The sequence below is a fragment of the Epinephelus lanceolatus genome, chromosome 16 (genome assembly GCF_041903045.1).
Source record: "Epinephelus lanceolatus isolate andai-2023 chromosome 16, ASM4190304v1, whole genome shotgun sequence".
NCBI classification, from domain to species: domain Eukaryota; kingdom Metazoa; phylum Chordata; class Actinopteri; order Perciformes; family Serranidae; genus Epinephelus; species Epinephelus lanceolatus.
In genome coordinates, this window is record NC_135749.1 from 12,984,626 (window position 1) to 12,996,027 (window position 11,402).

Sequence of the window (11,402 nt, forward strand, 5' to 3'; positions counted from 1 at the left end):
ATCAGAACAGACAAAGAAAGAGACAGGCACTACACCATAGCCCTTCAGACAGAGGGTGAACGCAGGTGTTCCAGCAAAGACAGGATGAAGAAAAGAAAGTGTTTTTTGGACATTGAAGCATGAAAATATGTTCCAGTAGAAACCCCAAATAAAAGTATGAACCTGAATAAGAGCATAATATGTTCCCTATAATGCCTCCATGATGCTTGACAGCACTGAGTTATGAGCCAAACATTGTGTGAGCCCCCTTCAGTCAAAGCTGCTTAATCATGCACTCACAGTGGGAATTGCCCAGCACTGGGGCTGATTTAGTAGCTCATAGCTTTAGGTGTTAGAGTTCAGCGTCACATCATTACTTTTTTACACCTTACATTGATTTGTTTAGTGGGGTAACAGGCCTTGTTGTGGTCCACAAGGGGATAAAATAAACACTAGGAGAGACTGCAGTCAATTGCACTTCCCATGGACACCACACGCTGAGGTGGGTTAGATAAAACAGAGAAGGGATTGACAAAAAGAAAGAGGAATAAAAGCCAAGACCTGCTGTCACGGGGACAATGTATCCTCCGATGTTCTCTTTCCCACATGTGCAATACCTTAACTTGTGAGGGTTCTGGTAGTTTTCTGTGTGGGCATCACATGGGAGTTGATTTTATGCTGTGGTATTTTTCTTCGCCCTGGGCCTGGCATCATTTCCAGAAATCATTTCATCATGAATCTAGTGGGCAAAGAAGCAGCAACATCCCTGGATGATGTATATACTGTCTTACTAATTGCTGTTTTACATGGAGTCAACACAAGACACTCATGCACGTAGCATCAATCTTGTCATCTAAATCTCACCAAGAACGCAAATGAGTGTGTTTCCAAATATGTTAGAGAGATCTATATAAAATATTAAAAGTAAATCTAACCTGGGAGATAAAAAATAAGCCAACATGGATGTTGTGAAGAAAATAATGTAAATTTGACAGCAGTAAGAAGGCCAGGAAATCTTTTATTTGAATACAAAACACATTGCTCCAATCTACGCATCTGCATGTGAATGCATCATCAATCTGGGCTTTGACTGCATAACTAAGCAACAGCAGCGTATCGTTAATAACACAGAGCTTTACAGATGCCAATTCCCACACAAGCATTAACAGATCTACCTGGAACAGTCATGTCTCATGGGAATATACCCGACATGGAAGACGTCTGGGACCCATCTATGAATGATGAACAGCACCACATGAGCCAGACATGGGAGGATGGAAATGTCCCTTGTTCCATATATAAGGAAAGCTAAAGACAGAACACGGGGTAAATGACAGGTGCATCAATCATGTAGATTAGCGACACCCCCTGGGCCATATTTCCATGGCGGTGCAGCAACCAGCACATGCAGCGCTCCGATCGTTTGGTATTTTCTTGACCTTGGAATTCACTTTGCCCGTCTGTGTGGTATTTTCGTGCACGGTGCACAGGTGGGAGGAGAGGCGCACACAGGTGGAATGTTCAACTGAGGCAGTGTGCTGAAGGTATCTCAGACATGAAATCTATGCCATGCTGCCACAGAATAACCAAACACCCCTCTACATGCATAAGACTGATCAGTTATAGGTTGGAATTTTTGTTCCTGTCGATTCATGTTTCATTCTTGACGCACAATAAGGTGCAAACGCTGCTGTATCACATTTCAAGATGTGACATTATGATTTGATTCTTTCTAATTAACCGTTAAAACAGCCCACACCATCTGCATTCGGCTGCAGATTTATGGCACCGTGTGTTCATATTGTGCCACTCTGCACCATCCAGACAACAAAATGATTTCCTGAAGAAGCGTCTCTTAATTTGTTGAGCTGCTGTCGTCACGTATCTCTGTGATTGGGGCAGCTGCTTCAGAGCAATAAGACCAGCGATGTGACTGGCTGAGGATGCAGCTATTAATCACCACCCTGTCTGATCTATAGTCACCTTCACACAGCCTGTTTGCACTTCTGTTTCTGTACACACACCAAAATAGCAGACAAGCTGCGCGTCCGAGTGCGGAATACTCTGTACTGGCCATTGCCCTCGCGCCATTTAAATCAGGCCCTGTAGTGTTTGTATCACGTCCACTTCTGATTCACCTTCCCAGCATGCTTTGCCATGCCTTCCAGTGTGAGCGGATGAAAGGTGTGTCCAATCAGCTCGTGGCATAATCACTGCGAGAGCGCTGTGAAAAATGGATTGTGGGGTTTACGGATGGGAGAGTGTGGGAGTGGTGGAGGTGTGTGGTGGAGGAGGATGTGTGTGAATAAAAGGAATAAGCAGTGTTGCATGCAGGTTGGGTTCCCTGGACAACAGCAATCAATAAAGCATTAAAACGATCAAGGGAAGGGGAACAAGATGTCGCAGCCATCTGGAACTGGTTATGGTATTAATCCATTTGGGAAGGCGCGCTCCCCACATACATCAACTACAAACACAACAGATTCAATAGAACAACATGAGTGTCTCGAGCCCCCACTGCAGAGAAAATGGCACAAATGATATTGTTGTTGTTGTATTCCTTCAGAGAGCACCTTTCATTGTCAGTTGACATTGTAGCCACTGGAGAGCGAAGACACCTTGGAGCCTGGAGAAGGTTAAAAATAAACTTTCCTCATGTGTATGTGTGTCTGTAAGCCTGCAAATGTAGCTCCACCGTGCAATTATTACCCTCCCTGCCTATCATGTTAACATTTCTGTTCAAGATGCCGTCAAGGTACATAGAGCTGCATACGATCAATAACCCCTCCGTGCCTTTTCCTTCCGTGCTCAATACACCACCCTGGGGTGCGCACTGTGCAAACACATGGCAGATGAACATCTCTGACCTCATGGCATCACAGGGTGTGCTACTCGTCAGACAAAAGGAATATCAGATTTTAAAGCAGCAGGTCTATTATAAACATGTGTAGTGATTTATTTAGGATTGTCTGTGAGAGGGGTTGAATGGTAAAGATATCCGACGGCCCTGAAATGATACTGCTGATAGCTTCCAGTCTCACTTTGGTTGACTGACAGGACAAGCGGCCACTTGGTGCCACGCCACTGTTTCGACTGCTCATAATTCCAAAGCCCCAGTAGCCTGAAAAATGTCACATCGGACCAAAAGGCCATTTGTCCGACAGCCTGGTGACCCGTAAATGTGCACTGCTCCAAGAGCCAATTCTCTGACAGCACTCTCCCAAAAAGAAGCAAATAGCTAATTACTGGGGAGCCGCAAGAAGATTGCACTGATGGTAAATTATTGGTTTTAAGGGGGTAATTGTTGCAACCATGTACGCAGGGTGAAAACCTGCACAAGCCAACATCTTCAGAGGGATTGTGGATAATCGCTGTAAGCAAATAGAGGACTCCACTGGGCTGCCAGAAAGAAGAAAGAATTAGACTATTGCAAATGTTGCTCCATGTCTGTTGAATGTGTCAACAGTCAGTTGTTTGTCATATCAATATATTCTTTTTCATTCAAAGTTATTCAAGCCTCGGACAACTTTAAGGTTTCCCTTGTTCGCAATGATGTCAAGATACAGAAAAAATACACAGTTACACGAATCATAAAAGTAAAAAGTAGCATCAAAAGTAAAACAATTGCACACTGAGGTGACCTGGTTTGACATCATTGTCCTGAACTGTCCTGGGGCAGTTGTAGATAATTTGAAGTGTTTGCCCCATTAAAATTAAAGGCAGATTTTCCAAGCTCATTATAAACCGTGAAACTTGAAGCATAAGACAGCTAGGAGAGTGAGTTTGGTACGGTCCTGTGATCCAGTCCAGGATTGATGTTATATAGGGTGTTGAATGTCCAATTAGGGGTTTATATAGGAAGAGCCTACCATACTTTTGGTATGGTACCTTATGGAACCAAAAGAAACCCGTCAGAATGGTACCTAGACCCTAGTGTTTCCATTAGAGGTCAACCGATTAACCGGCCGGCCAATTCCTGTCAATCACTTATGACCCACTAGAAGTGCGTGGCAGTGCAGAGACTCCACCATCCGCCTGGATTTTCATATTGTCTTCTAATTTTCTGTGCTTGTGACGTATACAGTGCACCCTACAGTGTTTAGGTGAGGTCATTGCTTTATGTAGAGGTAGCAACCAGGTGCCAAACTATAAGCAGCAGGCATCCAAGAGACACAGCACCAGAAAAAAATATATATATAGCGAGGCCAAATGCCAAACAAGAGTGAATGTGGGATTGGCTTTGACTGTCACTTTTTGCAGTAACCAACAATCCTGCATAGTACACCTTTAACTATTGTTTTTCCCACCTGATTTAGATTTAGCAAATTATAATAATCTTGCCTACACTTAATAAGGAAGCTGTATAGCACCAAATCGACTTGGTCACACGATAATATGCCAGCATTACAGCCTGTTCTGGTGCCACCAAGAAAATGAAAAAATATGAATCTTGTTATTTGTGAGTTATACCCGTGCACTTGTTTGTATTCTACAGTACAGCCAGCAAACAAAAGCAGCAGGTCACATTGACTTTTAGTGACAGTGGTGCAAAGTTTTTTAGAGTAATGCTGAGAGCAATAAATGGTGCTTTTAAACTTGAGTCAAAGGCCTGTTAACATCAGTGTCTGGAGTAGAAGAAACTGTGACGGAGAGAAGAGAGACTGAAAGGGAGTAGAGGAGACAGGATCGCCAGGATAATGACTTTTACCTCTACTCTTGGATAAAGCATTTGGTATGATGTAAGAACAAGCTGGTCTCCTTTCTCCCAACTACCTCGCCATTCCCTCCCTCTCGCTGCTGCACTGGATTAACAGCGGTCGGTGTGCGCTGCTGGGTTGTGCTGGTCGGTAAACAAGCCAGCAGCCACTCCTGCCTGGCTCTGGAGCACTCCATTAGGGAGCCAAGTGCCTTCTGTTTTTTTTACACACTGGATGCACAAATATAATAAAGCTCCATGCAGCGGTTTAGGATGCAGCAGCAGTCTGTGGCGAAATGGAGGAGATTGAAGATGTATGTGTCCAGGTATTGGGACAGACAGAGATCCCTCCTCACCAAATTACCCCCATCCTATACACCCGTGCAGAACACTTTGTCTAAATATATACAGCTATACACACGCCCATGGGCACACACTTCCAATACAAACATACTCAGATGTGCACACGAAACCATTAAATGTCACATCCTGTAGCAGATTATATCAGTGAGCAATTTCGTGCTCTCTGGCATCATCTGGAAGAACAAAACTGGCGGAAAATAAAAGCCGTATTGAACGATATGAGAATGGGGAAATCACGGGGACGGTCACAAACCTCCATAAAAGGTTTAGGAGGAGCACAGACTCGAGATAAGTAAGTAAGTACAGACTTGTAATATAGCTCGCAGGGAGGATACTGCTTACTACACAGTTCTGGTGCAGAAAAGAAATGAGAACCACATAAATCCTTTATCTAATAACACCTTATTTTGAATCATACATGCTTCAATTACAGTGCAAAAGAAGCTTTCCTATTGCACTGCATTAATTCATGTTTTTATTTTTATTTGACATTTTCAGGACTAACATAAAGTTGCAACTGCCGGCAAAGTTTCACACCTTAAAATGTTGCAGAACGTGTCCAGCATTGTACCTCTGCATCACATGCAAATGGTTGCCGAGAGTTTGTATGTATGAACAAGTCCAACCTTAGCACCTGCTTACATGCTTCACGCGCCAACGTTCCACATCTGTTTGATGAGTGTGTCGACGTTATCCACACCCTCGCATCTGCCCCTGCACATGTTACTTTGTGCCACAGCCTTTCTCACTTTTGCCTCATCCTTTTCTTCTCTTGTTGTCGCTCCTGTTGTTATAGAAACTGTAACCATGTAGCTCTCCACACTCTCACCTAGTTTCTTAGTATAGCTCAGATATTAGCTTAAAATATTATTACATGTTGCGCTATTTTTCTCTCTGATTGCATAAATGATAGTGAACTTAAACTGCCATATCTGAGGCTTCATCTGCCTACAGAGGCTAGAGAAAATAACAGCAGGATGACAGCAATGACAAAGTAAGTCATACCTTTTTCTAGTGTGGGGAGAAAGAAAAAAAAGATGATGTTGCCTAAAGCCACTGAGCAAAATCATTAAGGGAATTCATTTCCCCATGAGGGGAAACAGCTTCAAGCTGTGAGTAACACAACAACAGTCTCGCAGAGTCCCAGCGTTAATCTACTACCACATTTGACATACTGTTTGTCTCAGTGCCTCTTTGATCCAACATCACACAGCGGAAGGTGATAGATATCCCATGCAAGGGTAAACACTGCGCCATCACTCTGCTGGGCATTCAGCTCGGCACCACGAAGGGGTTCCAGTCACGCATGGAGCAGGGGAGACAAACGACATCACAAAGATGTGTTGCGTTTGTGATCGATGGCTACAGTTGCAAAGCCAATGGATTCACCCCGCACGGCGAAGCAAGCAATGGCACTTCTCTCGCCCTTCATTTACGTCACTTGCTCTCTCGGCGTGGATAACGTGTTTTCAGCAACACCTGTGGTTACCTGCGCGCATACTTCTCATTAGTCTATCTGCAGCTGTGATTTGTGACTTGTGGGAACACTCGGTGGTGTTGTTGAGAAATTGGCAAGTAGACGTACATTCAGCCACATGTGCTCACATACACAGACACGTGCACCGTAAGGCCCCATTGCTAAATTGATTTGACAAGAAGTGGGTTAGGCCCAGATGAGAATGGTGATGTTTGAGCACGGCAGACACACAACACTGAGCAAGAACAGCCATAAATCAATGGCATTGAGCTGCATGGCATTATCAAAACCTACTCTACCATAAACCATATATACACATGGCAGGCCAGGAGTAGCCGGACTACGCACACACACACATACAACTATCTTTCATGCACACAAACAGGCCTGTGGTGTCTATAAAGGCTTTACATTAGGGTTTTTTTCTAGGACTTGGATAAAAACAGATGACCAAAGACATAATAATCATTGACATGATGTGTATCTTACCAACCACCATCTCCACTGTGGAAACAAGCGAGAGTTGCCTCTAATAATTCCTACAGTGTGTTATTTTTAGCTGTAGGTAGGGTATGGATTCAGAAAATAACTTACTCATGCATGATTCATTCAATCAATGACTCACTCATTGTTAGTCTATCAGAGGACGATGTCAGGATGCATGAAAATGTACACAGGCAGAACCATTCCCTCATCTCCTCTCTGCTACGACATTGTGCAGCCTTGTACCGTGCTCCATGTATGGTTTACCATTCTGCTAATTTAAACTCAGAAATTAAATTCGCACAGAAATTGAAACCAGATTTTGTGTGTTCTTATGAATGCTTGCACACCCCTGAGTAACATTCGTGCGAGGAAAAAAACATTTGGCTGTCCGTTTATCTCAGCGGATTTCTGCCTGCAGAAATACACGTTTGACCAATTAAATCCTTTGTACCGACAGATGTCATACCTCCAGGTCAGCTAGTTTGCTGCCAAAATTGGGAACATTTTGTCAACTTGGTTTCTGCTTCAGCTGGGATACAATGAAAATGCTAATAACTACTCTGAGACAACCAGGATTTGTACCCAGGTTCACTGTACACACTGCCTTATCGATCTCGGTTATAAAGCAGCAAAAATATTTAATTAAAGCCTGATTTCTTTCTTAATCTGCATCATGTCAGTACTGAGGTTTAAACTCGTGTCTCACAGAGTTGGTGATTGGAGTGGTCAGACTGTTTCCTTGCAGCACAGCTACATCCACAGAAAACCAAGACTCCTACCTGCCTGTCAAACAGCATCAAACTATAAACCTTCTTGAGCCCAGGGATCAGATGTGAAGTCCAGCAGCCAGTGGCTGCTTGCTCTGCTGCCATTCAGCGGCTATAGTGGAGCCAACAGCCACTGCTGCAATTACCAAACTCAACCAACTCCACCATCCACAATCAGACACACAGGGCTGATTATTTACTGCTTAATTACAGCTCACAACCTGCATCAACAACTGACACTGCTCCGGTGTGTGTGTTTTTGCCGGCTAGCGAAACAGCCTGGTGCTGACTATCTGCTTGAGTTTGCCAGTCGGTCATTCATGCAGCATTTGAAGATAATTATAAGCATGGCTGTTCTCAGCTTTCAGTGTCCGATAGTCCACTTGGTTTTTATTATCAAGATCTATTTTTAGCTCATCATCTTGTTTTTGTCATGAAAAAAGGTCATTGATGAAAAATTTTTGTCAAAGTTTTCATCAACAAAATTAACACTGGTGGAGCGGACATGGACACTGTTCACAGAATCATATTTTCATATCATAATGGTGATAAATGGCTTCTATGGTTGCTAATTTTGCTCTCAAAATGGTATGACTTTTAATTTTTTCACATTTAGATTACTTGTCACCTGCTGTCATCAGCACTACCACTCTGTAGGTTCAGCCGGGTCTCACAAAAATATGTGAAATGAGCACGACGTCTTAATACTGCATTACATGGTGACACATAAAACTGTATTAACATGCATGGGTCAAACAAAGTCAGGACTTTGACCCAGAAGACTTCTGTTTGTATCACATGTGAAACCAAAAGCCAACGTCAAGTGTTTTTGAATTTACGTACTGATATACTTTATGTTACAACATCATTATTATCATTATGGACTTGCACCTTTTACTAAACCTAACCATGATTTTTTTTTTTGTTCCCAATCAAAAACTGATCAGGGTCCGACGTTAAGGTTTTTTCCTACTTGGCCTGCCGGGTGAGTACTTCTCAAATCTACCTCCCCCATCTAAATTCTTACTTGCCCTGCCTAAGAGGTTCTTTTTCTGGCTGTGTGGTGCATATTTTTGCTCATGACTTATATCTTACGTCAGCAGAGACACTCAGCCAATGGAAGCAGCAGCACATAAAAAAGCAGCACACTGCAACTGGCCCCTCCGAGGACAGAAACAGGAGAGGAAATACACGATTACAGGCCTGGAATTAAGTCATTTTTAGGGCAAGGCCACTTTGGCCTTTGATAAATACAAATTTATTGGGGCACCAAGGCCAAAATCAATGGTGCAATAACAATATGTGCTAACTACATTGAATGAACACAAAACAATATCTGTGTTCAAAAACAGTACTGAGTTTATTAAAACTGGGTGTGCATGACTGGGGATATATCTCGTTTCTTGTTGTTTTGATTCATGTCCCTTATTTTTTAAGTCTCTGAAATCTCTTTATTCTGTTGTTATCTCCTAGTTATTAAGAAATTATTATTAGAATAAGATTCTTTATTGTCCTTTCTCAGCACATTACATACATTGAAACGAAATCTGACCTCTGCATTTGACCCATCCTACTGTATACACTGGGATGTGTTTATTGTATTGTATTATATGTTTTAATTCTCTACAGGATCTTGTATGTTCTTTAATGTGTGTTCAATTTATTAAAAGAAAAAAAACAAAAAAAACATTTTGGTGAACCCTGCAGCAAAGTGAACCCTCTTCCTCAGAGAGGATCTTTGCCTCCAAGTTTGTTCCTGGCGGCAGAGCAGAGTGAACCGTCTTTCATCTCAGAGGATCTTTGTCCCATGAGAGCAGGCAGCATACTCTCCGTGTCCGCATTTAAAACATCTTTCACTGGTGATTTGACAGTCACTAGAAACACATTATGACCCTTTGTAAAAGTTTCTGTGTGGTACCTGTGTTGTACATGAGCTAACATTAGCGGGTAAGGACTGAGAGGCTGTCTGGTATGTGTGTGTGTCCAAGTCGGTGCTGCTTGCCCAATCAGGCATGTCTGCGCAGGGTCTGCTGGCCCGAAGACTATTTTTACTTGCCCCGGGCATTTGGGGAGAGGGTAATGGCTGCGGCCTGCGGGAATGCAGGGCTGGATGTCTAGCCCCCCCACAAAGGTCCAGCCCCGGCCAACAATCCCAAATATAGAAATCCTCCCCAAGTTACTCCACCTCTTCCCATCTTCCCTCTCGGCAAAAAGATTGGAAAAACCAAGCGGGAAAGTCATGTCGGTAAGTGAAATTACGTTGCTACAATAAATGCAATAAATGAAAAACTTTATTCACATCTCATGGCGCTTTTGTTGCTGTATATTGTTGTTGTATAACTTTAGGGTATCTTGGTAGGTTAATGGTCAACATTTAGCTTGTGTGGTAACATTATCCTACGCAACGTTAGCGTCAGCGTTGTTAGCGTTAGCGTTGTTGTAACTCAAATTTAGCTCTGTGTGTGTGTGTGTGTGTGTGTGTGTGTGTGGCATTTTCATTGCGTATGTATATATCGAAAGTGACGCTCAGTTATGTAACGTAACAAAAAAAGTTATCTAACATGGAAATTAATTAATTAAGAAGCTTTATTGTCATTGCAAGTCAGTGCAATGAAATTTTGTTTGGTATTCATTTCTTGTAGCAGCTACAATGTTGTATTTAAATGTTGTATTTAAAGCTTATTTGAATAAATTAATTAACCTGAATGTAAAAGAACACTAATGCTAATAGGCCTTGTGTATCTTGAATCTAATGGTCAGTTGTTCTTTTTTTGTGGATATGTCCACAGCATCCCACCCATTTCCTGGCCACTGAAGAGCCTGTTTTTCCGGCAGCAGAAGCATACGATTGTCCCTGTTGTCCTTTCCGGATGCCACTAAATCATAAAATTCTTTACCATCTGAGAAATCACTTAGATGGAGCAGTCCACCATGGAGGTATGGTCTGAATTTACTGTAACATATTATATTATACATATTATATTACTAGTCTCTGCACAGAAGTAGGCAAAACTTCCTTCAGCTGCCGCTGTGCAGTGTTGTGATAAGAGTTGATGTCGAATAGGAGGCTTAGCTGTGTTGATTTTAATTCAGTTTTCTTAGATAAGTGATTACGATCAAATTCATTAATTTTAGTTACTTTGAAGACAGAATGACTACAATCTATCAGTTATATTCTCAACAAATACTTATCCTTCCTCTATTTCTTCCAGATTGAGTAAATGTGTTCATGACTAAATTAATAACTTTAGTTATCAGTGACAAACATTCTACTTTTGTATCCAAATTGAGTGACATGTTCTGCTTTCCTTTTAGGAGTGACAGAGAAGTTCAAGAAGTTCAGTCAGATGGTCATGTTTTGTTTTGTTTTGCTTGAATAAACTGTTGAAATAAAAAAATGTTCTTGAGTCATTTATCTCTAGACATCTGTAGTAAGATGCTGCAAATGATTTATCAGTCTGTGGTGGCAAGTGTGTTTTATGCTGCAGTCTGGGGAGGCAGCATCAGACACAAGGATGCAAGGCAGCTGGGTAAACTACTTGGTGGTAGAGAGATGTACACTGAAGATGTGAGAGGCCATTCAGAACAACCACCAGGATCATCCACTTGATAACATCTTGATGGATAAAAAAAA

The 11,402-nt window shown here is 42.2% G+C and overlaps 1 long non-coding RNA gene across 1 annotated transcript; it reads left to right on the plus strand.

Moving 5' to 3' along the window:
- Positions 1–9,866: 9,866 nt before the first annotated feature.
- Positions 9,867–11,163, plus strand: LOC144467388 (uncharacterized). The gene is made up of 3 exons (XR_013493620.1): positions 9,867–10,013; positions 10,558–10,705; positions 11,084–11,163. It is a non-coding gene; the product is annotated as an uncharacterized LOC144467388 (long non-coding RNA).
- Positions 11,164–11,402: the final 239 nt, after the last annotated feature.